Source organism: Nylanderia fulva, unplaced genomic scaffold (genome assembly GCF_048542155.1).
Source record: "Nylanderia fulva isolate GAGA-0341 unplaced genomic scaffold, ASM4854215v1 Scaffold10, whole genome shotgun sequence".
Classification (NCBI taxonomy): domain Eukaryota; kingdom Metazoa; phylum Arthropoda; class Insecta; order Hymenoptera; family Formicidae; genus Nylanderia; species Nylanderia fulva.
The window spans coordinates 2,829,174-2,852,638 of record NW_028189193.1 but is presented as its reverse complement, the minus strand read 5'-3'; the positions used below and the strand labels follow the sequence as shown (position 1 = coordinate 2,852,638).

The window sequence follows — 23,465 nt, the reverse complement described above, 5'->3', positions numbered from 1 at the left end:
TTCTAAGAATATCAGTGTTGCATAAATTATTTGCGCCGCCTTCTAAAGCAGCATTTCTCATAATGCGAGCGCTATATGCAACAAACATCCAACCAGCAGTTTCTTGCGCCCTCGTCAGTTTGCACATATTAGCGTGGCTTTTGTCCCCTGCGGTTGGTTCAATACACCAACGAGATAGACATGCTGCGAATAGGCGGGCAAGCTGCTTTGATACTCTAACAAGCGCGAACAGCGTCTCTGATTTATGCGTATTATACCTATTTACATAATGTTAACTCTTTGTATTTTAAACAAGATAAAATATTGCGCCAAAAAGAATATACATAACACTTGTCAAATATAATCATGTGTGTATTGTATATATATATATATATCATTGCCACGTAATTAAATTTGATATTAGATATAATACAATCTTTGACAATGAAGCTACAACTGAAGCTAAAGAAAAATTCGAAATATTATTTGTGTTAGTTTCCAAACATAAAATGTAGTAAAATAGCTTTGTATTTTATATTGATATATTGCAAGTGTGCTAATACGTTGTCATACTTCCTTTTGTGCATAATGCAATAATTATATTCGTATCATTGTTTTTCCAAATATGTGTACAAATTCTAACAGCTACATATAAACGTCAGAAATTAATCTCGGATAATTTTGGTCGTTGCATTACACCTTATATATTCCGCCCTCGTCAAGGAGATAACACAATTATATCTTAATTACACTATGCGTTCCCAAGAAAAGCCAGTTGATCGCTAAACTACTACTGCTAACCTCGTTTCCATAATACAGTAGTTATATACACCGCAAGCGTTATACACACGCGCAAGCATTAATCTTCTTGTAGCAAAATAATAGCAACTGATATCAGCTTTAGATATATGCATACATGAAGTATCCGCAATTAATACACGTCAATCTTTCAAGAGTAATTGCAGTGTATGTGAAGCTGGCGTCTCATTTCGTAAAAACTCATAAATAATTAAGAATTCTGACTTTATCTTCAATAATTCTACAATTCTAGTTTAAAACAAATAGTAGCAACAAAAATGTTTTGAGACAAACTGTCAGACGCGAACTTCACGCAGCGTCTCACTTTGTCCTACGATATTTTTCTTATCAATAATTATCAGGATTTAAAAAAATTATAGTTTTAAATTAGTTTCCACGAAATGAGACGCCGACTTTACAACACACTTCCATTACTGCTATAGAAATGTTATTGAATAATTTCTCACTCACCGATACCTGCACCAGCAGAATTGTAGTATACAACACATGGATCTGAAAACAAAACATTTAAATTATGTATATACATGTGAATATGGAGATGATCCACTAAGTAATTTACTAGTAGATTTAATAAATTGAGTATGTCATAAATTATATTAATTTTGCATACCTCACAGTTGTCCCGTTGTTGCCCGATGCCTCCCAGGCCTCCTCCTCTCTTGGTCCTTTGTAGCACTCACGGCACTCGCGAAAACACGAATAATTACGATCGCCCGACACTTTATCTTTATACGGCACTCCCGACGCGCGAAACTTTACACGGCACTCCCGACACAATGCGTAAATCGCACGCGTATTTCGCGCATATATATTGCACAAGGAAAAACGATGCGAAAACTATAATCAAATGAAGCAACAATCGATTCGGCACTCGAGAATCTCACAGTCAAAGTCTCACACTCAAACTCAGATACTGACCTGTAACATATAAGATACAAATTATATAATAGTGCTCAAAATAATGATATGTATATATAAAAAAATTTATTATTGAATTGGAATATAAAAATAAACAAATATATTGAATAACTATATAATTTCAAAAAAAAATTATTTATTAAGTTTTTATTTCTATCATTTTTATTTAAATCAATAAACGATTCAAATTAACAAATAATAGACGCGTATACGACTTTTAAAAAATAATATAAATTACTCGCAATAAATTACTCAATGTCTAAGTTTCCTTCTCCTCTCAAGCTATTGTTCCATTTATTCGTGAAAACACTAACCATTCACGGCACGATGAAAAGGAACGCGCAACACTTTGCATTCCCGAATTAATCAAGTCTCGACGAACCGTTTAACTTTAACTAACATCCGCTTCATTTTGTAATGCGCGATTTTATGCGAATTCCACGATCGTGAATAAGCGATCGAATCAGTATTCCGTTTCGCGAACGATTGCACTTCAAATTTACGAATCGAAATAACATACGATAACTTTGAATAAGAGTTAAGCAAGAGAAGACCGAATCCATCACTGAAATCAATGCTGATGAATTAAGTTTATTCCGACTCTCACCTACATTCGCACCTCAAATCAACTTGAACTCGCTTAACGCGCTTAACTATGATTCGTTATGAAATATCAAGATGCTATTTTACGCATATATCATACAGCAGATAGACACGATGAGAGAAAATACTCATTTCCGTGATTCTAACAATCTAGACAATCTAGGAAATGGGAGGCCAATTCCTCGTCGCGCGCAAAAGCGGAGTTGTCCGAGTCAACTTCGTATCAGACATTAGAGCATATAGTCATCACCACAAGCGACATCACACGACAGGATATACGGGACGAGAGAAGGAGATCCATTAACGACGATTCCATAATCGACCGATTCGGGTCGAGCCGCTTGTCGGAGCAGAACGTGCTTTCATTGACCGCAGCAAGGTCTCAATGAGATATCTCACTCCATCTGTATTAGAAGAGTGATCATTGGCGACAATCATATGCGCGTAGAGAGATATTGGTAAAATAAGACTTAGAAACCCGTTTGCATGCGTAACTTTCCCTTCAGGATAAGCCTTCCTTATGAATATTATGTTATGATATATGCAATGAATTTCATCGATAAAAATCATTTTGCACATGCGCATACGTACATGAAAATAAAATCTAAAATAAGAAAGATAATTATAGTTTTTGTGAGATTTCGCGAATATAACTTGAGCTCGGTAATAACTGTGTCGATTTTAATCAAATTGATCATTTAAAGCTCACATCAACATTATATCAGAAAATTACATTACATTTTTTTATTACACAGTTTTAGTTTTAAAAATATTTTAATTGGATTTTGAATAACGTTTGATATAAAAATGTCGGATAAGCTACTTGATAGAATGCAATGATATGTCGTAAACATGGTTATATGGCCAGTGGTTTTTTTTATGTATCGCTTGATTATGCACTCAAACAGTAATAATAAAAAAGAAGTAGGATGAGAAACAAATCCTGGAGAAAATCCGCTGAGAATTTCTCATGTAAATCTTATGCACATCAAAAATTCTGCTTTGCAGAAAGAATTTTTACAGTCAATAGTTCTACCGCTGATTTCATTCAGTGCTACGAGATACAATGTTCTTTGTCACCTACTTTGTCACCGCTTATGACAAGAAATTGCATATCTTACGATTTCGCGAGATGTCACTTTGCCTTATATAGCGCGACGCGACCTCAATGTAAGCTAAGCCTGAATACCCATGGAAGCTTTGTATGCTGGAAGGTGACAATAATGTGCAGCCGATAGTGCAAGAGTGGGACCGTGCATCCTGTTCGAAAACCGATAAACCGGAGGGTGAAACTATCGTCTCTTTTTCGCCGTCTCACTGCTGGAGGCTCGGCATTGCCATACCGTTCTTAACTCCCTTTCCGTTCTTTCTTCCTGCTTCACTTTTTTCACCTACGGTGCGCGCAACGTCTATTTACCATAAAATAGAGTTTCCAGCTCTCTAGGCAGCTAGACTTGCATTTACCGCCCGCGCCGTTTATTTCTTCCCCTTCTTATCGTGCCACAAGCGACATACGGAAAAAGTTTCAGACGCTCAATGTGGATGAAAAATCTCGAGTACATCTGACATTAACCGCACGCCAAATGCGATTCGCCAATTGAATGGACATTTGCGAAACTAGGTAAACAAGTATATTGAAATTTTCTCGTTTCTTTACTATCGTTATTTTTTTTCGCAAAACTGGAGCAAAGTAAAAAGCAAATATATTTGTTCACTTAACCATTTTAGCTTTTTCTAAAATTACATATTCTGACAATCTCTCTACGCTTATTAATAAGTTATTAAATTAAATTAATAAGAATTGTCTCTCTGAATGTGTAAAGTATCTCTCTAAAGGAAATCTTTTTGTATTTTTGAACATATCACTCTTATCTGCTATTTTATAAGCATAATTTTATTACATTTATGAAGTTTTCAAAAATTATCTCTCTCTTTTCTCAAGTGTGCAAAGAGAATATTATTTCTAAAAATATCATGCATTTTTAATCATTATCTCGCGTAAATCGTGATAATAGATAATTGCAATGAATAAATTTTCCCGGAAAATATTTTCCGACATATATGTACGAGTTATCGTCACTTTTATCGATTTTCATCGATAGGTATTTATTAATGGAGAACTATATATTCTCTGACTATACAAACAAAATCCTATCTACATATCCATTTGAAAATTTCGAAAATAACTTGCATAGAATTGCGATGCTAAATGTCTCGTGAGACAAAATTCGAAACTATACAAGAAATATTTTTCGAACTTGGAAAGTACAAATTGAAGGTGCAATCTTAAATCAAGACTCATATATATCTCTTCCTCGAGATCCGAGCACCGATAAATGCATTTACTTTGAAGGCAAGAAAACTTTCAGAACATATACCACGTATATACATAGTTTTCTTTGACTTTTCATATTTGAAACAGTTACGATCGTCGATGAAACTATATAAATCGTATTATATTAAACATTATATGGAAAGTTTAGTTTCAAACAAAATCTCTTATTTCTTTTTTTCATTATAAAGAAAAATATTGTTATATATATGGTTTTTAAAAAATACATATTTTACACATTTTGTAATTATAAATGCCAGCAGATATATCCAAGTTGGCGAAAGTGCGAAAGAAATGCGCACATTTCTTTATATATACATATATATATATATATATATTTCGCTGAATTTTAAGTAACACAATATTTTATTATCATTCAAACTTAGCATTCTAACAATGTTGTCTTATAATATATATTTCGCTGAATTTCAAGTAACACAATATTTTATTATCATTCAAACATCATTAGCATTTTAACAATGTTGTCTTTCTTTAAAAGCATTTATTTTGTTACGACATATAATAAATAAAAAATTAGTTTAGGTGTAATTGATAAAAATGCGTCTGTACAATAGCCGTAAATATTTGTCAATCATATGGTTTATAACTCATATGTTGGATTTCTTTTCAGCATCACGGCACATGATGCTGGATGTTGCCAGTGCACAGCGCGATTACGTCCGTGGGGAAAAAGGAAAGTTTCCACTTTGGAGTTTGATCTTCCCGGGAAGCGTGTAATTCATCGTGTAAGCACGTCGACGAGGTAAGTCGACTAAACACGAACGAATCTACAATATACGCGGCAGTCGTGCTAAACGTGAATTGGGACACAACGCCTTTTCCGCCCTCGGTTCCCAAGTCTCGAAAATGGAAAAGAATATATTTAGTCACGTACTTACTACGAGAGGGGTTGAATAGCTAGAGCTCGTGAGGTGGAGACCGCGATTCTGCTAGGAAATTCACGATCGTGTACGACAGTCGTTGTTTATTCGGTTTCGAGAGTGAAGATGAGACGCCTCGCAACGAGCTGGAGCAATGGGTTTTCTACCGTATATGTATATACATCGATATACGTCAACAGAGATAAAATCGCGCAAAACGGCTACTAAAAAGCGTGTAAAATTTGCGTGAAGCAGAGAGATGTCAGCGTAAATTTATGAATGTACTTCATAGAGAGAAAAAATCAATACTTAATTTATTGAATTTATTATGCGTCAAAAGATTTTTTGATAATGTTCAATATATCTCTTAACAAGATAGATAATTAAATGACCTAATAATGAAAATCGTATTAAAAAACTTTCTTTAATTAACTTCTGTTTGAAATAAATATATGCGACCGAAAAATTTTGACACAACGCAACGTGGTAAAAAATACAATATACCTAAAGAAAAACTGACATAAAGAGTAAATCGCATAAAGCGGATCATCAAATCATATAAATTCCATAAAGAAAACACTATGTATAAATGTATGTGTGTATAAAAAGAGTTTTCAATTTGTCGTTACCAGGGATTACGTATCGTTGTGTCCGCGCTCGTGCTCCATTGTTTACAATTCGCCAGTAACGTGTTGAAAATAAATTTTTGCGGCCACAATCTCCGCAGAAAATATCCACATCGATAAAAGGCGAAATAAATAGTATTACATTTTAAAGTGTTTGTCGCCACGAAGAGAAATCTACTTCGCGTAATAAATCACGAGAGAGTTGCTACATTTATCGTGCGCTGCTGTATTTATCAACTTGCCCAGTTGCAAATTACGCCACAATGATAAACATTGCGGAGAAACTATTTGAAGTGAACATTTCTCGTTATTATAATTGGCCGTTTACTCATTTGTAGAATCTACTGCATAAGATCTACTCAATTTTAGATCGCATATAATAATGAAATTGTAGAGAAAAAAAATCACATCGAAATGTATGTTTCCGACAAATAATTGTATCGCGTGTTAGACAGAATTAAATAATATTTATCGTGTAAAAATTTAATTTCGCGATGCAAAAAGCAATATCATATAAAATTCCATGACAACAAAAAAATGAAAGATAAATTACTTGATAACAATCGCTGGAACAAAATGCAACCTGTAAGCACCGTCCACTCGGATGATGTTTGCGATTATATCGCGTGCCCAAAAAGAAAAAAAAATGCCCGCACGTCGTAAAATTGAATTTCTGCTAGTCAGCATCGACTCAAAACGAACTAACAGCACGCGAGATTACATTTACCGCCGTTCGAAAGCGGCTACGCCACATTGGCAGAAATTTCGGTCAGAATTTCGATTGTGCAGCGAAATAGTTTGAATTCGAACGGCGCTATTATGCACATGCTTCCAGCTGCTAAATGCGCGCGAATACCGACCGTAAAGTTTAACTCGAAACAGTAAACAGAGCTAAGCTTCTTACGAGCATAAATTCGGCTGTATTACGTATTAAACAAAGCGAAATAGTTTAGCATTGAAAATCCATCATAAACCTGCAGATAAAATTCTGTTGTAACACCACTGCGTATCCCATTCACATATTTTTTTGTGTTTTTCACGCAACGTCGATAACCGCTAAATCTATTTTTATAAAAAAAAAAAAAAAAAAAAAAAAATCGCCATCGCCAGAAGAATATGTACATACGTTCAAAATGAAAATTCTGATCCTCGTAATGTAATTTTCATCCAAGCCCGTTTAATTACTGCACGTTTACTCTACGGATAAAATTTTTTCGTGATGAAATTTACGAAGAGCTTTACTTTACCGTAAGTATTCCGGGTTTTTTATTCGAGACCGCTACAGAATGATCAAATCCTTCGTACGGCAATTCACGATAAAATCTATATTCCGTATTAGAAAGAAAATCTAACGCTCCAAGTATCAATACTCTTGAGCCCAAAGCCCGGGCTACTTTACATCGGTAGAACGTCACGCTTTTGAGAGACGGGTCGGCACGCGCGCTCACGAGAGCTATGCAAGAGAGATTTCGTCCCCCGAACACGTATCAGTGTCGCGCTTGTCTATGGAAACAGCGACGCATGTATGCACAACCGATGTGCATCGCGCATTCACCCTTACCTTCGGGATCCCTCTTTCCTTTCCTGCATCTCGCAGTGCTCCGGAATACATTTGGATAGCCTCTCTCAGCATTTCTGCTTCGTCTCTTCTTCGCACGGATTTTACTCGAAACTGGCGAACTATAGGGATATAATAGCGAAACTGTCTATGTATTCCGGTCGCCGATCTATCGAACAGAATTGGGGGTGTTGACAGGTGAGAGTGTTGTGAGAGAATTCTAGTGGAAGTGAGATTCGTGTGACGGTAGGTGTGCACGGCACCGGTCGTGAATTAACTGGGTGCAGCTGTTCCATCAAGCCGCCCCGTTTTAGCTCCGCCAGCGACAGGAAGAGTAAAAGCGAGAGAGGTTGCGAGAGCGATCAAGGACGTGGTGCGCTAAAAACGAGCGTGCCCTCGGCGACGATATAATTTCTTCGGGCCGCAATCGAGACTCGGTAATGAGTTGTTATACGGAACATATAGGACTCTGCGCACATTGAGAGAACGGCGACTTTAACGATCCCCATAAGTCCCCTCGGAACCACGGCGAAGGTTGGGGAGAAAATATTGCTATTGCTTGTAACTTATTTGGCTCGTTATTTGCGGCAATGTAAGATTTATAATAGCCAATTATACATATACACGTGCGATAAGTTTAAATATGTTTAAGAATATGTAACCAAATCTGTGGTACGTTAATAAGCTACGCTCGAGAAATTTTATTCAAAAACAGCTCTTATTTTGTAATCATATTTCGTGTAATTATATTAAAGTTATTCCGTTTTGCAACGACAGAGTGTAATAATATTATACATTTAGTATATAAATATCATATGTAATTATATAACCGGTTTCATTGATGTCAGATAATTTTAATTTATAATTATTTAATTCAATTTAATTTATGTATATGCTCGCCTCTTCCTAGTTCTATTATATTTCCCAAAAGAGATGCAGAAATAATTAACCAAGATTAATATTGGCGCAAACTAAAAATAAATTCTTACTAAAATACTTTTTTGTAAATGTGCGTAATTATATTCGTCAGGACAGTCGCGCTGATATAGTTTATTTATGTAGCGTGATAAATAACGTCGCTATCTGCTACATAGTTACTGAAATCACGCGAGCGACGCATGCAAAAATACGCAACTAAATTAAAGTAAAACGTGGGGTGTAAAATCGCAAGATTATCGGCCACAGCTGCGATCGTTGATGGTCTGTTGCGCGACACGTGGACGAGCGTTTTGGCGATAATGTTTGTAATTAGGCGATGTTATAAGGTGCGGAACGGACAGACAATTTGTGTCGGGTTGACCAGAAATTCGGCAAGTAAGTTATCGACTCGTAGATTATCGGACTGACGTGTTCCGCATGCCGAGAAGTCCCCGACTTACCCACTCGGGTTATTGGACATTCCTTATCGCTCTCACGTCCGTTGCAAATTCTGGGACTGCGCGGTCTAAAGCTACTGATTGTCCGATTAATTTCATTATACATTTTGTCTAACAATTTTATTGCGCCGCCGTGAGAGAAATAATTATTCCGCGGAAGCTTTTTTGCAAAATTGAGCTCTGTCGTTCCCCTTCTATACTATGGGCGAAAATTGAGAAGATAATTTTACAAAAAAATAATACTATTATGAAAGAAATTTGATAAATATTCTATGATAAATTTTTTTAAATACAATTTGATATTGTGATAAAATCTATATTTATAATTCCATAAAAAATAAATTATTGCGATTAAAAAATTATTGAAAACTCGAGAAAGTATAAATGGCATATTTATTCCGCACATAAAATATCGAAAACTATATTTAAAAAACTGTAAATATTGTCGTTTTTGCAGACAACTAGAACATCTCTAATATATAATATAATAACTATTGAATAATGTTATCGAACTGGGTTTATAGTATACACGAAGCAACCGAAAAATGCGCGCGCGTTGCACGAAATTCCACGCCCCTTTCCCAAAAGATTGTCGAATCTATCGAGATATCGATTCTCTGGAGGGGCACAAGAGAGTTCTTGAACTCTCGTAGCACCATGGGGAATTCTAGAGAGCTTTTCGAAGTCTCAAGACGCACGTATCGTCCGAAACGCACGGAGAAGATAGAGTTCGAAGCATACACCTTTTCTTGCCAAAAGCAAGATTTTTCTTCCGGGCCAATGACACAAGACCCATGCAATTTCGCCGAACTGTTTCCTGCGCAATCTTGCGATTGTGCGAAAGACGAAGTAATATCGAAACAACGATGTCCGAAGAAAATTCTTTGGCATGGAGAACAAACCCTTTCAACACATGCTACGACAAACACATATACATACACACACACATCTTTTTAATACCGTTTGTCCAAGTCTAATTAGTAAAAGAGGTCGGTACCGATGTTACGGATAAGCGATTATGAGTTGAGACAAAGAGATCGCGAAGTGGCTGTTAGTGGCAGCTTTTGTTCACGCAGCCACTATTCAGGGCATTCGCGCTTTGTCTACCATTCATCTTCCCATTAGTGACCGTATCCCCATGATGCCGAACAAACGAAAGGTGCAGATGAGTCACACTACCAGTTAAAGCAAAATGCATTCGCCATTAGGAGAATCAATCTCCGCGCCCACAATTCACTTCTTGATTCATCTTTACGTGATATCCTAATTAAGCATATTATGCCATCTATATTATATATATATATATATATATATATATATATATATATAATATAGATGGTGTAATATGTATATATGTATATATGGCGTAATATGTATATATATATTTTAGGCAAAATGTTTATGTAGCACTATATCGATTATAGGTTGAGGACCTAATAATAATTTCCATAAAGTATACATAATAAAACATATTATATATTAAAATATAATATATTGATTTTAATTAATTAAAGTATACTACATGATATCATACTATTTCCTAGAATAACTCATTGGTTATTTATAAACGAGCGGATGGTGCAATATTATCAACGCTTGCGCGCTTGCGACGATGTGTTGGCTATTTAGCAATTTAATTTCTTTGGAATCAGCCAAGTATTCGCTGCACGGTTTAAAATCGGCAGAACGCGTCCGAGAGAAATTACGACGACGGAGCACGTTCAACATTTATACGTCAGTCCGTGTCCAGATTAATTTAATGAACCGCGATGTTTGCACGCATGCCTACGTGCATTTAATACCGATTTCCCGATAGCTAAAAAGAGATAAAAAAAAACCACGGCAACCGACAGTTCGCCGAGATATATATACGCGTGCATAAATATACGCGCGCGTGCACATGTGCGTGTACGCAGCTCCGTCTTTCTCTCTCTCTCTCTCTTTGACACACGCACACCCGACTCCAATACACATTCGTGGCACTGTCGTATGGCGATTATCAGATTTATAGTTTGCTCGCGGGCGGAATCGTTCGGGCGGGTAACGTCACATCGAACGGGGAAAGGGTATTTAGACGTATAGCAGTACGAAACGCGACGGCGGTAAAATGAAATATTTGCCGATATCGAATCGCGCGAACGCGCCGCCCTCCGGATTTATAAAATATAAATATCGTCTCTAAGTATTCTCTTTCCCTCCCTCTCTCTTTTCCCGGCAGACATATATACGCACTGATTGAATTAATCATTCCTCCAACAATCTCACCCACATAGAATAGTAATTTATATCTAGTAAACCGCGAATAGTCCGTTCCTTAATTTTACATGTATGTATAAAGAATAGTTGTGATTTTTATATAATTTGTTCTAATGTCTATATTTTTAAGAGCGGAAATAAATATTGTTGATAATGAGGGCTAGGAATTTAAAGAATATATCGACAGGATTTTGTGCGCGAATCGTGAGCGTTTTCTTATTATTTCCATGAGATTACCGGCCGTTTCTTTACATGACTACTGTTTCTTAAAAACAAAAAAATAGAAATGGGACATTCTTATATACGAGAGAACGCAATTTGCCTCTTACAATCAATCTCGCGAGTCGCCGGAAGGCTTGTTTTCCGGGAGATTGCATGCGACGAACAGCTATGATGAGTTTGCTTTTCGCTGTAGAGATGGCGGATATCACAGTCGGAGTCAACCATTCTACGGAATAAATACGAACCCAGATATAACACCCTAGGGACGACGTACGGTTCCATAAAGAGAAAGAGGAAAGTTATACGAGGGAGGAAAAAAAAGAGGAACCGTGGAAAATGTGTAAAAGCACGCTCATACGTGATCCGAGTCTGTTAACTTATCTAAATGTCCAAATGTAGCGTCGTTGGTCAGAACAGGTGTTAACTTTATCGGAACTCGTTTTAATAAAACTAGAACGTATCACGCGCAGCGCTATTAACCGCTTGCAAAAGTGAAAATTGGACGAGAATTAGGCTGCGTTAATTTAGAGTTAGATTACGAAGCTGTGAAGCGAGAGGCCTCCACGACGTGACGCACGTTTCCCAGCTGGGAATTATGCCGATCGTAAATACGATTACCTCCTTGCTATTGCCGTTCTCTTGTTCGTTAATGCGTTTAAAATCCTTTAACGCGAAAGAGAGATTAAGATAAAAGTGGAAAATTACGTATATTTTATTCGTTCAATTTTCAAATTAAGATGCATATATTTGTTCGTGTATTTGAAAAATTGTTGTACCCAATTGTATCTTTTTTTCGTACAATATGTGACACGTGTTAGATTTTAATTTTCTCGCAGACATATGTTGTATTTATGTACTCGACGTAAATATTTTCGTACGTTTCATCATAGCAACAACTGTATAAGCTAATTTCACGCAAGTCACGAGATTTCGTGGAAATTTACTAGATTAATTTAAGTATTACGTCGCAATGTCTATGTCTCTCACAAAGAGAAGAAGGGCATTGTCCTTGCTAGGAACAGCAAAGTTACTACGGAAACGAAGAAGAAACGGGCCAAGGAAAGAAGAGCAGGAACGAAACAAGAAAACTCCATTACGTTATGAAGCTGCCTTGTTTCATAGAACGATATGTCTAGCATACTAAAGCCATATCTATGCATTGCATTATCGTACGCTAATTATCTGCATGCAATTTTATTTTCACCGTTTCTTTACGGAACTTCGCTCCGCGCTACAGAATTTCGCTCGGCAACTTTGAATCGATACCGAGATCGATCCTGCGCGAATTGTGGAATGGTTGCGGCACATCCTGGTTTATAATGAAGCTTGAAAATTGCGTACTAAAATTAACGTGCTATTATGGAATGGTACTCGGCTCATGAGATTCGTGAAGCGTTACAAACTTGGTCTGCCCGAGCTCAATTACGCTGATGAATTACGCATACCCATCCTCTCTCGCGGAGAACGAATTCATCTTCGTCATACTCGTTGGCATACGTATCTCCCGGATAAAATAGCATTTTGCTAGCTAACGACAATCTCGTCGCTCAATAAAATAAGGAGTTATTATATAATTGAGTTTAAGAATAATGGAATAAAAATATTATCGCGCGAACTGCAGGATATATGTCTCAATTACGTTCAATTAACGAAATTAACTTTTATAATATTAAAATAATAAAGTAAGTAAAAACATGAGAACTAAATTATCCTTGTTTACTTATGCTAATCTTTTCACGTTTTTTTATTTTTAATCCATTCTATATTCATAATCATAGTCTCTCTAACAATATTTCGCAAATAAATTAAATGCCTTCCCTTTCTCTTCAATATTAGTAGAAAATCTGCACTGCTTTCCCGCACTGGCCGCATTGCGAATAATTAAAAAACAACAAACGCAACGGTAGAATATATTTTCGTCGAGTTCTTGATATTTTCTTGCGACTCTTACTATGAATCTAATTAAAGCTGACGACCCAGACCTTTTATTGGAGCAAAAGACCACCATCGCCTAAGTCGGAAGGTGCAGAACTCATTGCAAAAACAACGCAGTGGCTTCAGTGGCAAAGCTTGATGAGAAATTCCGGAATAGGAACGATCGACTCTATTCCAGAAGAGTCTCCGATCTCCGAGAAAATGCGCTAAATAAAAACAACGCGTGAATACACGAAGAAATATACGGAAAAGAACTTTAGCAATGCTCCGGTCTCCCACTTTCGCTGGTGATACACAATATCCGCTTTGACGCCAGGGTGCGACGATCGCGTTTCGCATCGTTGTCGCGGGATGCATCGAATTTTGCAACCGGAGGAAACTCCACAGAATTTAGTAATACGCCGCGTGAAAATTTCAACGCCGCCCCCGCTGCTCTTGTCGTAAAGAACCAGATGCGTTCAACTTTGTATTACAGTTAAATGGAGAATTTCATACTGTCGAGGGGCCAAAGGGCGTGGATCCCAGGCATGTCGCGCCTGCTTCCCTCTTCTATGTCCGTATTTTTTTTTCGCGAGAAAAGTAGAAACATATTGAATTTTTTTTCATAGAAATTTCTGTAATATGCAACGAAAACACTCAGCATTAATTACGCGATCCATTAACGAAATGAAAAAAAATAAGCTGATATTTGAAAAAACAGTATCCATTGTCAGATTGTAAATCAACAATTTTCAATGAAAAAATCCATGTCGTTACAATTTTATTTCGTACTGATATGATTTCACGTTGAAATAATTTTATACGATTAAAAACCGTTATCGGAAAGAAAAAAAAAGACGATATTGCTACAGTTGTAAGTAAATAAAGTCAAAAGTCCGAAATATGCTACTGCGACAGAAATAAATAAATACAAAACCAATTTCACATCGGCGCACAATTTCTTCTGTTTTGAATGGTATAAAATTTCTAGCAAAACGCGCGAGCGATCGATACAGTGAATGCTAAGAGTGTAACCGTTTAATTATTAAAATGGAACACGGAGAGAGAATAAAAGAAAATATTTTTTTATATTCGCAAATAATCGTTTGTATTCTTGGTTTTTTAAATTGGAAAAATTATTTTACGTACGCGATATTATATTGCTTATCAAAAATTCAGTTCTCTAGTTACAAATTAATAATGTCTATAGAAATATAATGCAAAATTTATTTAAAAAGATATTGAATTAAAAATATATTATAAAAGAAGTAGAAATTCGATAAATAAAGTAAATAATAATGCAATTAAATCCAATATCACTGTATTAGTTGGATCCATTAGCGCACAACTTTATATTCTTTCATTTATTATACATTTTACAGATTATGCATGTTACTAAGCTATAAAATATTTATACAAAAATAAAATATGTATAATATTCGTGAAACGTAAAGATTTGCATGAATTATTTTTTCTCTAATAAGAAACAGACATAGGATTAAAATAAATCATAGAATTGGAATTGGATTGGTAAGTTGGAAGATCCATAAGCAACGAATGGAGCAATCGTTGAAAAACTTTTCAAATTAAGATAATATGTGTGCGCAGTCTAGAATATTATACGATCTAACTTAGACCATTAATTTCCGATGTCAGATTTGTGCCGAGCGTGCGCGTATTTCTGGTCCTAGACGCTTCTTCATCGACAAAAAAATTCTAGTCGTAACAACAATAATACTTACTAAAGGGAATCTATCTAAATCGAAATTAGTTCGATATATTCCGGAAATCAGTCAGCGAGACAGTTTAAGCGAACCAATATCCATTCTTATGAAATTCTATATTCTGGTTAAAACACAGGGGCATTCGTGGGATATCGAGAGAGAGAAAACACTGGTCACCACGCGGCCAATTTCACTCCGTCCCAGATCGCCGTGACTTTCGTACGGACACGCGTAGCCCGACCTAATTTCGCACGCCCCGGGAAAACGATCGTCCGTGACCAATTTCATGAACGACCGGTACTGCATCACTAGTTACTGGTAATATCGCTTTCAGTGGTGGAAACGCGGTTCGATTACCTTCCTTGTCGACGAGAAACGACGCGGTACAAATCCTCCACCGGATGGTGTGAGGCGGAAATGGTCGTACGTGTGGCGGACTCGTGCAAACAGCATCGGAGATCGCCTTAATATCGCCGAAGAAACACTTACTGATTCTTTATTAGCCCGATTTTTTATATCCGGATCTAGTATGTCTCGGTGCTTTTTGCGAAACTGAACGACCCGCGAGGAAACGGAAGTTATTCGTGGAAATGATTGACAACTTCTATTAAATGTTGCCTCAAGCTAAATAATTTACTACACCCTTCGCTAAATATAAGAAAAAAGTACGCATGATTGTTTGCAAGAGACAAAATGTCGTTTAATGACTTTTAAAAAATAATTCCGCACGATGCAAAGAACGATATAGAAGAGATTTAAGTTTTCGGAGTTTGAAAGTGGACGCCCCGAAAAATGAGATATGTTGGTTCCATTGGGAAACTTCGCACGTACACATCGAATCCGCAAAATGGACGGAAAAGAGGCAAATGCAGCGCAGATACTTTCTTCCCGATTTGCACCATTAACTTTTCCTACCTATTTTACAACCATTTACTTCTCCTCATATCGTCTCCGAATACGATATTTTATCTCGAGAGAGCTTAATGTATTCTGCCTCTACGAAGACAATGACGCGTTAGAAATTTCTCCGTTAACTGTAAAGATAAATCTTGTATGAAGAATGCGGGTAAAATATTTCGTCGTCGTCATAAACGTGACCCAACATTCCATTTTCCAATCTCTAGATTTTCTAACGAACATCGTCCTTGTCTATCTCGCTGATAATTCTAATGTTAAAGATAAAGATGGAGCAAATACCAGCAGCCCTGTTCCCTCGAATCTCCATCTTCGGCGTACCTTCAACTCCTCATTCCTAGATTATTTACGTGCGCACCTCTATTCTCGTAGGTCGGAGAGCATAGCGCGAGCGGTAGAAATACTACTTTCGGAACTTGGAGAACTTCTGACGGAAACCACCACGGGCGCAGTAGAGCGGAAATTTATGGATTTTGTTTGGTACCTTCGTCCCTGACAGGGCTGCGTTTTGATTTACGATCGAACCGTGGTGCGATATCGGAGACGCGACGATGGCATCGTCGAGGAGCGTTCGAGGATGAAACGGAGACGCGTAAAATAGAGAGAGACAAGAAAGAGAAAGGTAGCAAAGCGCGCGGCGTAGCTAGTCGCAGAAAGGTGGTTGACGTGCAATCACTTTAGCTGTTTCGCATTTTCGATCTGACCGTCTCTTCTCTCGCGCTCCCTTTTTCTCTATGTTTCTCGAGATCACGCTGCCGCGCGTCGATTTTTCGCCACACTGTACGAACACGACCGACATGGCACGTAGACCCGTCGCGCTAGACGGGGGATCGAGAACCTCGAAGAAACGCGCGCGGAAAGGAGCTTACGGCGCGCCCGGCGGGAGACCAATGTGACATGGTGATGCATGAGAAATCCGTTTTGTAATAGAAATCGTTACCGCGACGTATCGACGCAGCCGCGCACGGGACTATCCGGAGCTACATCTACGGATTTCCGTCCTTCAGCGAGAAATCTTGCAGCTTAACTCGGAATTTGCAATCGCGCGCCGCCATACGTAAGGTGCATCGTGTTTTTTTGCCTTGGATTTCCATAATCTTTCAATTTTCGCTACTTTCGCCAAAAAAATTATTAATTTTCGGTTCCCTGCGGGATTTTATTGTATCAAGTATTCCATGCAAGAAAAAAGCATTTATCTTTTCTACTTTTATTTACCATCAATTTCAAATATATATGCATATTATATATAATTATATATTATAAATATTATATATATATATATATGTATAATATATATAATTGAAATAATCGAAATAATAATATGCAACATATTCTATTCAATAATATATTAATATCCGTAATTTTTATTACCATTATCGCTCAAAATCAAATCGTCAATCAAATATTTATCAAAATGTGATTTAATATCATAGCGATAATTTTAATTTCTCATTGTAAAATATTCATTAAATAAATTGAATTTTAACACAGTATAAACTTTGCGGCGCAACTTTTTTTTTTACTGATTTGCAGCTGAAGATTTAGTCGTCTATTTCCAAGAACCCTGTCAACAATCGGTCATACGTCTCGTCGACGTGATCATCAGTAACAGTTCCAATCTTCGTAGTTAGTTCGTCTTGTCATTGATCTTCGCTAACGGCGCGTCAGAGGGACTTAATTAAATCGCATGCTAACTAACATAATCTGTCTCCGCCTCCCGATAACGGGATATAGCAATGGCTAAATTGGGGAAGCTGCGGAAACGCCAGGTCTGCCAGTTTAAGGTAATTAGTTAATGTTCCATTGCCAACGGACTTCCAGATCGTCTGCAAACGTACGCTATATCTATGTACGTACGCCACCATTTCCACTTTCATCCCGTTGCAACCCGCCAGTTAATTTCCAGACAAGGGCGCCGCGAGTCCGTTGATAAATCAGACGCAAGCACATGTACCTACGTGCAGGATGTATAAACATCCGCGCGACGGTGCTTAATCGATCGGGGCTTAATGACTACAATACGTTTCAGCCGGATAGCATAACTTGCTAGTCGTAAATTGAAGAGCCAACGTCGTACGTTAGACTGGTGTACCATTCTTCCTCTTGCACAGCAAAAGATCCGACAAACGATTATTAATAGCGCTGACGATGAAACCGTATCTGTGTGAACGATTCGCCGATAAATTTAGGAGAACGTAGAATTCACCACCGAACAAACAAGAATTTCGAATTTATTTAATATAAAAAAAAATTAATTGAGAAGCATTAGCTTAAAAGTGATAGTAATCTTATTGTTGGATTATATTACTATATATATCATGTGTGATATAATACGAGACTCTAGAGACTAATAATAATTAAATTCATACTAACAGTACCGATAAATCATACGCAGATATAACGCTATTACACAAGTTTGTTAATTTAAAAAATGTCGCGATTATGTAATAATGTATATAAAACATGTCGCATTTACATGTCTATTTTATATATAGATTATATTACTATATATATATATCATGTGTGATATAATTCGAGGCTCTAGAGACCAATAATAATTAAATTCATATGTTAACGGAATAACCGATAATTGTCGATAATGATAATGTAAATGCTTTTCGTTAAGAAACCTAAATTTGTCAATTTATTGACAAATTTAGGTTTCTTAACGAAAGAAATATCGCAATTATTGTATATAATAATTTATATAAAACGTTTATGTTTAATTTCAGTGAAATTTTCAAGTATATAGGCGATAATCGTACACACAGATAACGATATTGTAAATGTTTTTCGTTAAGAAACACAAGTTTGTATGTAATAATTTATATACATAAACCGTGTCGCGTTTATAACGTGTTTGATATTACAGGAAAACGTTGTGTTTATACTCCTCTCTATATTCCTCCTTTAGACAATCAATCGATATTAGGAAGTGTTCATCCAGTACGAGATGCTTCGCGGACCTTGTATCACGTTAAAGGGCGCATTTAATTAGCACGTACAGTGTCCTTCGATGCGTCAAAGCGTACCTTGCCTGTTTGATCACACATTTGTGGTCTCCACAACAGGTGTGGGACGTATCGACTAACGAGTTACTTGTAGGAACAGATTATCATCGCTTTAATAGCGACGTTGACATATGTACCTAATGTCAGGAAAACGCTCCAACTTGTTAAAATCATCAATTTTCAATAATTGGAAAAAAATAACTTTCCTATAATAAAACGCGAGAATTTAATTTTAATATTGTATAATTATGTGACGTTAAACCCATATCTCCGATTTTTTTTTCGTACCTTTTCTACTCGAAGCTACAAAAATTTTACAACAATTTGCAAGTTACAATCTCATTAAAAAACGTTGCACCACGACTCGACGCAAAGTGAGGAAAATTGAATCACGTGCGCGCGAGAAAAGGAAAAGATGAGAACTCATCTGCGATGAAGCACGGCACTCTGGAGCTTCGTCTGCACATGTACTATATCCGCGTGCTTTTCGCTTTCCGATAGATGCTCAGAGAGTACAAGGCGCTATGGAATGTCAGCTCAAAAGAGACAAGACAAACAGAAGGACAAGGGGGTTGTCTATACTGACAAAGCCGTCAGACGACGCCGGTATGGACTATGTACACGATTCGATCGCGGACCGGTTTGACGTACCGTTTGAATCCATTGGAGGCAGAATTTCATCCTAGATACGTGTGTCATTTTCCAGTTTTTACCGATTGCCAGGTACAATGTTATAGTGCACGCGCGAATAGAAAGAATGTTAGAAATGACAAACGAACTTGAGAAATTCTTTATCGAACTTCTCTTCGCCGATCATTCTCGCGCATAAATTCATGCGCGGTATTTGCACAAATTTTTTATATCAGAATTTTTAGAAAAATTGCCTGTTGCAATATATATACTCTGAGACAGTCTACTTCGAATTTATTTTGCAACCATGCAACCGATTTAATTTAATTACGAATGAATAAATTATGTTAAGCATCTTTTTTCAATAGAAAGATGAAATGTTTTTCGAATCTTCAACGATAAATAGTAGAAATACATGAAGTGAAAATCGATATATCGTTTCATCACTTGATAATTTCTATCAATATAGAAAGCAAAGAGAAATGTATGAAGTGATTTCTATTTTCCGTCATTACGCTCGCAGAAATATGATTGTATATCTGAAGAAAGAATAAAAAAGAATTTCATTTCCTGTCGTAAACTTCAAAGAAGGAAAAATATAATATATATACTTGCGCGTATACTCGGCAAACAATTTTCTTCCGGCAACTATTAAACGTAAACAATGAGCATCATAACATTAATAACAACTCAGACATGCTTTAGTGAAACGCGAATTTTTTGTAATTTCTTTCCGCTACTTCTTTCACTTCAAGATTGTTAAAATATTTTTGTAATTTTCGGTAAATCTGAAAATGCTTCATTTTTAAAGTTAAGCACATCTTACTTTTGGCATTATTAAAAGTTAATCATATTTCGACTATTACTTCGTAATTTTTATAAGTAAAAGTATGTTTGAGTTTATTAACAATATTTAAAAAGTAACATATACATATTTTCACTGACAAATTTCGTTGAATTATATAAGCTCATGGAAAATAATCTTTCCGAATAACCCACGAAAGTTTGGTGTTATCAAATAATGAACATATACTTACGTGAAATTACGAAAATACTATTTTTCCTTCGAATAATTGGGATTCGAAGGATTTGGGGGAGAGAAAGAACAATTGGCTGCAAAAACGTTTGCATCGCAATTTTAATTGGCCTTGACGATAAACGTAGTACTCAGCGAAGTAGGTAATAACGATTAAAAGTCTAATCGGCTAAAAACTTGTTAACTTTCGCGAAATTGCCGGCATGGGATTTCATCTCACGTCGAGTGTTAGCTCGCATAATAAAAGAGTTCAGAAAACTAGAAAAGAGAAGAGGAATATATGTTCTAAGACAGTAAGAACTGAATTGAAACCAATTGACGGTAGGATATCGTAACGTGACAGTGTTTGTTAAAGAAAAATTAAACATTTATTGTTACTAAGTTTGAGTGATAATTCAATTTTGTACAAATATTTGTACGTTTTAAATTTGCATAGGAAAAGAAATCGTGAATGTATAAATGTAATTTAAAAAAAAAAAGATTTACTTTAAAAGAGTTATCACATCAGGAGGACAATTGCGAATTTTCTCCACTTGATATTTTTCGTTCCTATGAATTCAAGTACTATGATCTCGACAATTCGCATGCTCGAACATGATACTCCGAAATTCAAGAACATAATCCGAATCCCGGGAGCACAATTTGAGACGCAGCAGCTCGTGTTCGCCATAACGCGCAACGAAGAACGAGGACGCCCGAATTCTCGCGCCGGAATAAGATGCTTGGCACTTAGCATCTTACGCTCTGGCGTTTCTTCGGCCTGAGAGAGTCACGGGAGATATATAGGATGCATGATGGGAGACGCGCGAGAGAGGTCGAGGTTTTAGCGAACATCTGCCAGGCAGGCTGATTTCAAGCCGACGATAAAACCTCGAAATGCAGCCGAGCCCGAGATGGCTAGGGTAACCGCGCCAGAATTCATTAGTTAACTCCGCGGCTCAGCATTTTCACAGACTCATTTCGTAGCGCAATCTTGCATGCCACGTGTACGTGCGGAACTGCGTACACCAAAGAATTCAAAAAACGCAGAAAAACTACAATCACATCGGTTGCATAGGAAAAAATTTACAAATTCCTAAGGATTTTTAAAAGCGCACAGAAAATATGATTCCAGCTATATGTCAAGAAATAATACCATTTTTTTATACGAAAAATTGCAATACGATAATTGACATTCGTAATATATATAATTTATATACACGGAGAAAATTTTCTACTAGAATTTACTTTGAAAATTATATGGCAATCGTGAGACAATATGATATTGGAAGAATTTTATAAGAGTATCTTTGATTAAATATTTACCACGATAAAAAAATATGAATATGTACATAGTAAAATTAATCAAACATATTTTATATCTTATTATGATACACATTAATTTTTTTTATTGTGGTAAATATTTTAATCAGAGAAATTCTTATAAAATTCTTCTAATATCATATTGTCCCACGATTACCATGATTTTCAGAGTAAATTCTAAGAGAAAATTCTCTCTACGTAATATATAAAAGAATACAGGTACATATATATTATAAATAATACAGTATATTTTATATACATATATAATATATATTTAATATATATTATGTATATATATAATATATTTATTCTACATTTAAAGATTAAATTGAATGCGTTCTCGACAAAGATGCCTAATTAAAAATTAAATAAATAACGTTTGAATTTGTTGGATTTTTAAAAATTCCAAGCTAAACATATTTAATTACTGCTCATGTTTTCTACTGAAAAAGTTCATTAATATGTGTAGCGAATATGAAAGAGATATTGCGCGCGAATTAATTGTTTAGAAAAATTTCACTTCGGTAGACTTTATTTCTCAAAAGCGATAAAAATAAAAAGTAATCGGGCGAACACGATTATAGCTTTCGAACTGCAAAGGGTGTATATCGACGTATAAGGGTAATGGGCATGGAATAGTTATCTCACATTTTTTCTACCCAATTTGATCGTCTAAAATAATGCATGAATAAAACTCGCTCAAAAAATGGGATAGATATATCAATACTAATTCATTGTTGGATCTGGGAAATAATTAGTTAGGGCTAATAGAATAGTTAAAATTTCATCAAACTTTGGAAATGTATCGTTAACAAAGTTAAATCAACTTTGTAAAAGAATTTTTATACGTGAAACATTATTATTACATACTCGAATATTTAAAATGGAAGAGCTCTGGTAAACTCTTCAAAATACAAAAATAAATTGTAAAAACTTATTCCATAAATTTTAAATATTTTAATAAGAGAGAAAAAGTAAAGAGAGAGAGGCTTCATTATTTATTATAAAGATATATAATAAAATAATAAAATTGTTTGGAAAAATAATTTTTTCAAATTTTTAATTTTTATTGAAAAAGAAATATTTTATTTATTAGCAACTATTAATATTTTTATATCTCCTTTTTTACTGAATAGTGTAAATGTTGTATATCTTTTTCCAATAATAAAATCGAGTTAATTAATAATCGTGTTAATTAATAAAGAATAGTTACAAAATTTCATTAAGAATTTTATATAAAATTTTAAGAAACATTGTACATACCAACAGTTATGCACAAAATAAAAAGTTACGCTACGGTCGAAGGAGTCAATTGTCTTTTGCGCTATAATTAAGACTATTTAAACAATTTAAAGAGTCGCGC

General features: G+C 35.8%; 1 protein-coding gene and 1 long non-coding RNA gene across 3 annotated transcripts in view; one reads left to right on the top strand and one right to left on the bottom strand.

The window, feature by feature from the left end:
• Positions 1–23,465, top strand: part of sfl (N-deacetylase and N-sulfotransferase sfl) — a 263,272-nt gene that overhangs the window by 132,045 nt on the left and 107,762 nt on the right. Inside the window, exon 3 of the mRNA XM_085482469.1 lies at positions 5,283–5,414. The gene's annotated coding sequence lies outside the window, so the exon portion shown is untranslated. The remainder of the gene's footprint in view (positions 1–5,282; positions 5,415–23,465) is intronic.
• LOC114936982 (uncharacterized) overlaps positions 1–23,465 on the bottom strand; it is a 136,987-nt gene that overhangs the window by 111,896 nt on the left and 1,626 nt on the right. For both annotated transcript variants that reach the window (XR_014924632.1, XR_014924631.1), the window contains exons 2-3: positions 1,409–1,716; positions 1,249–1,290 (exon numbers count right to left, since the gene is read on the bottom strand). This is a non-coding gene — a long non-coding RNA (uncharacterized LOC114936982). The remainder of the gene's footprint in view (positions 1–1,248; positions 1,291–1,408; positions 1,717–23,465) is intronic.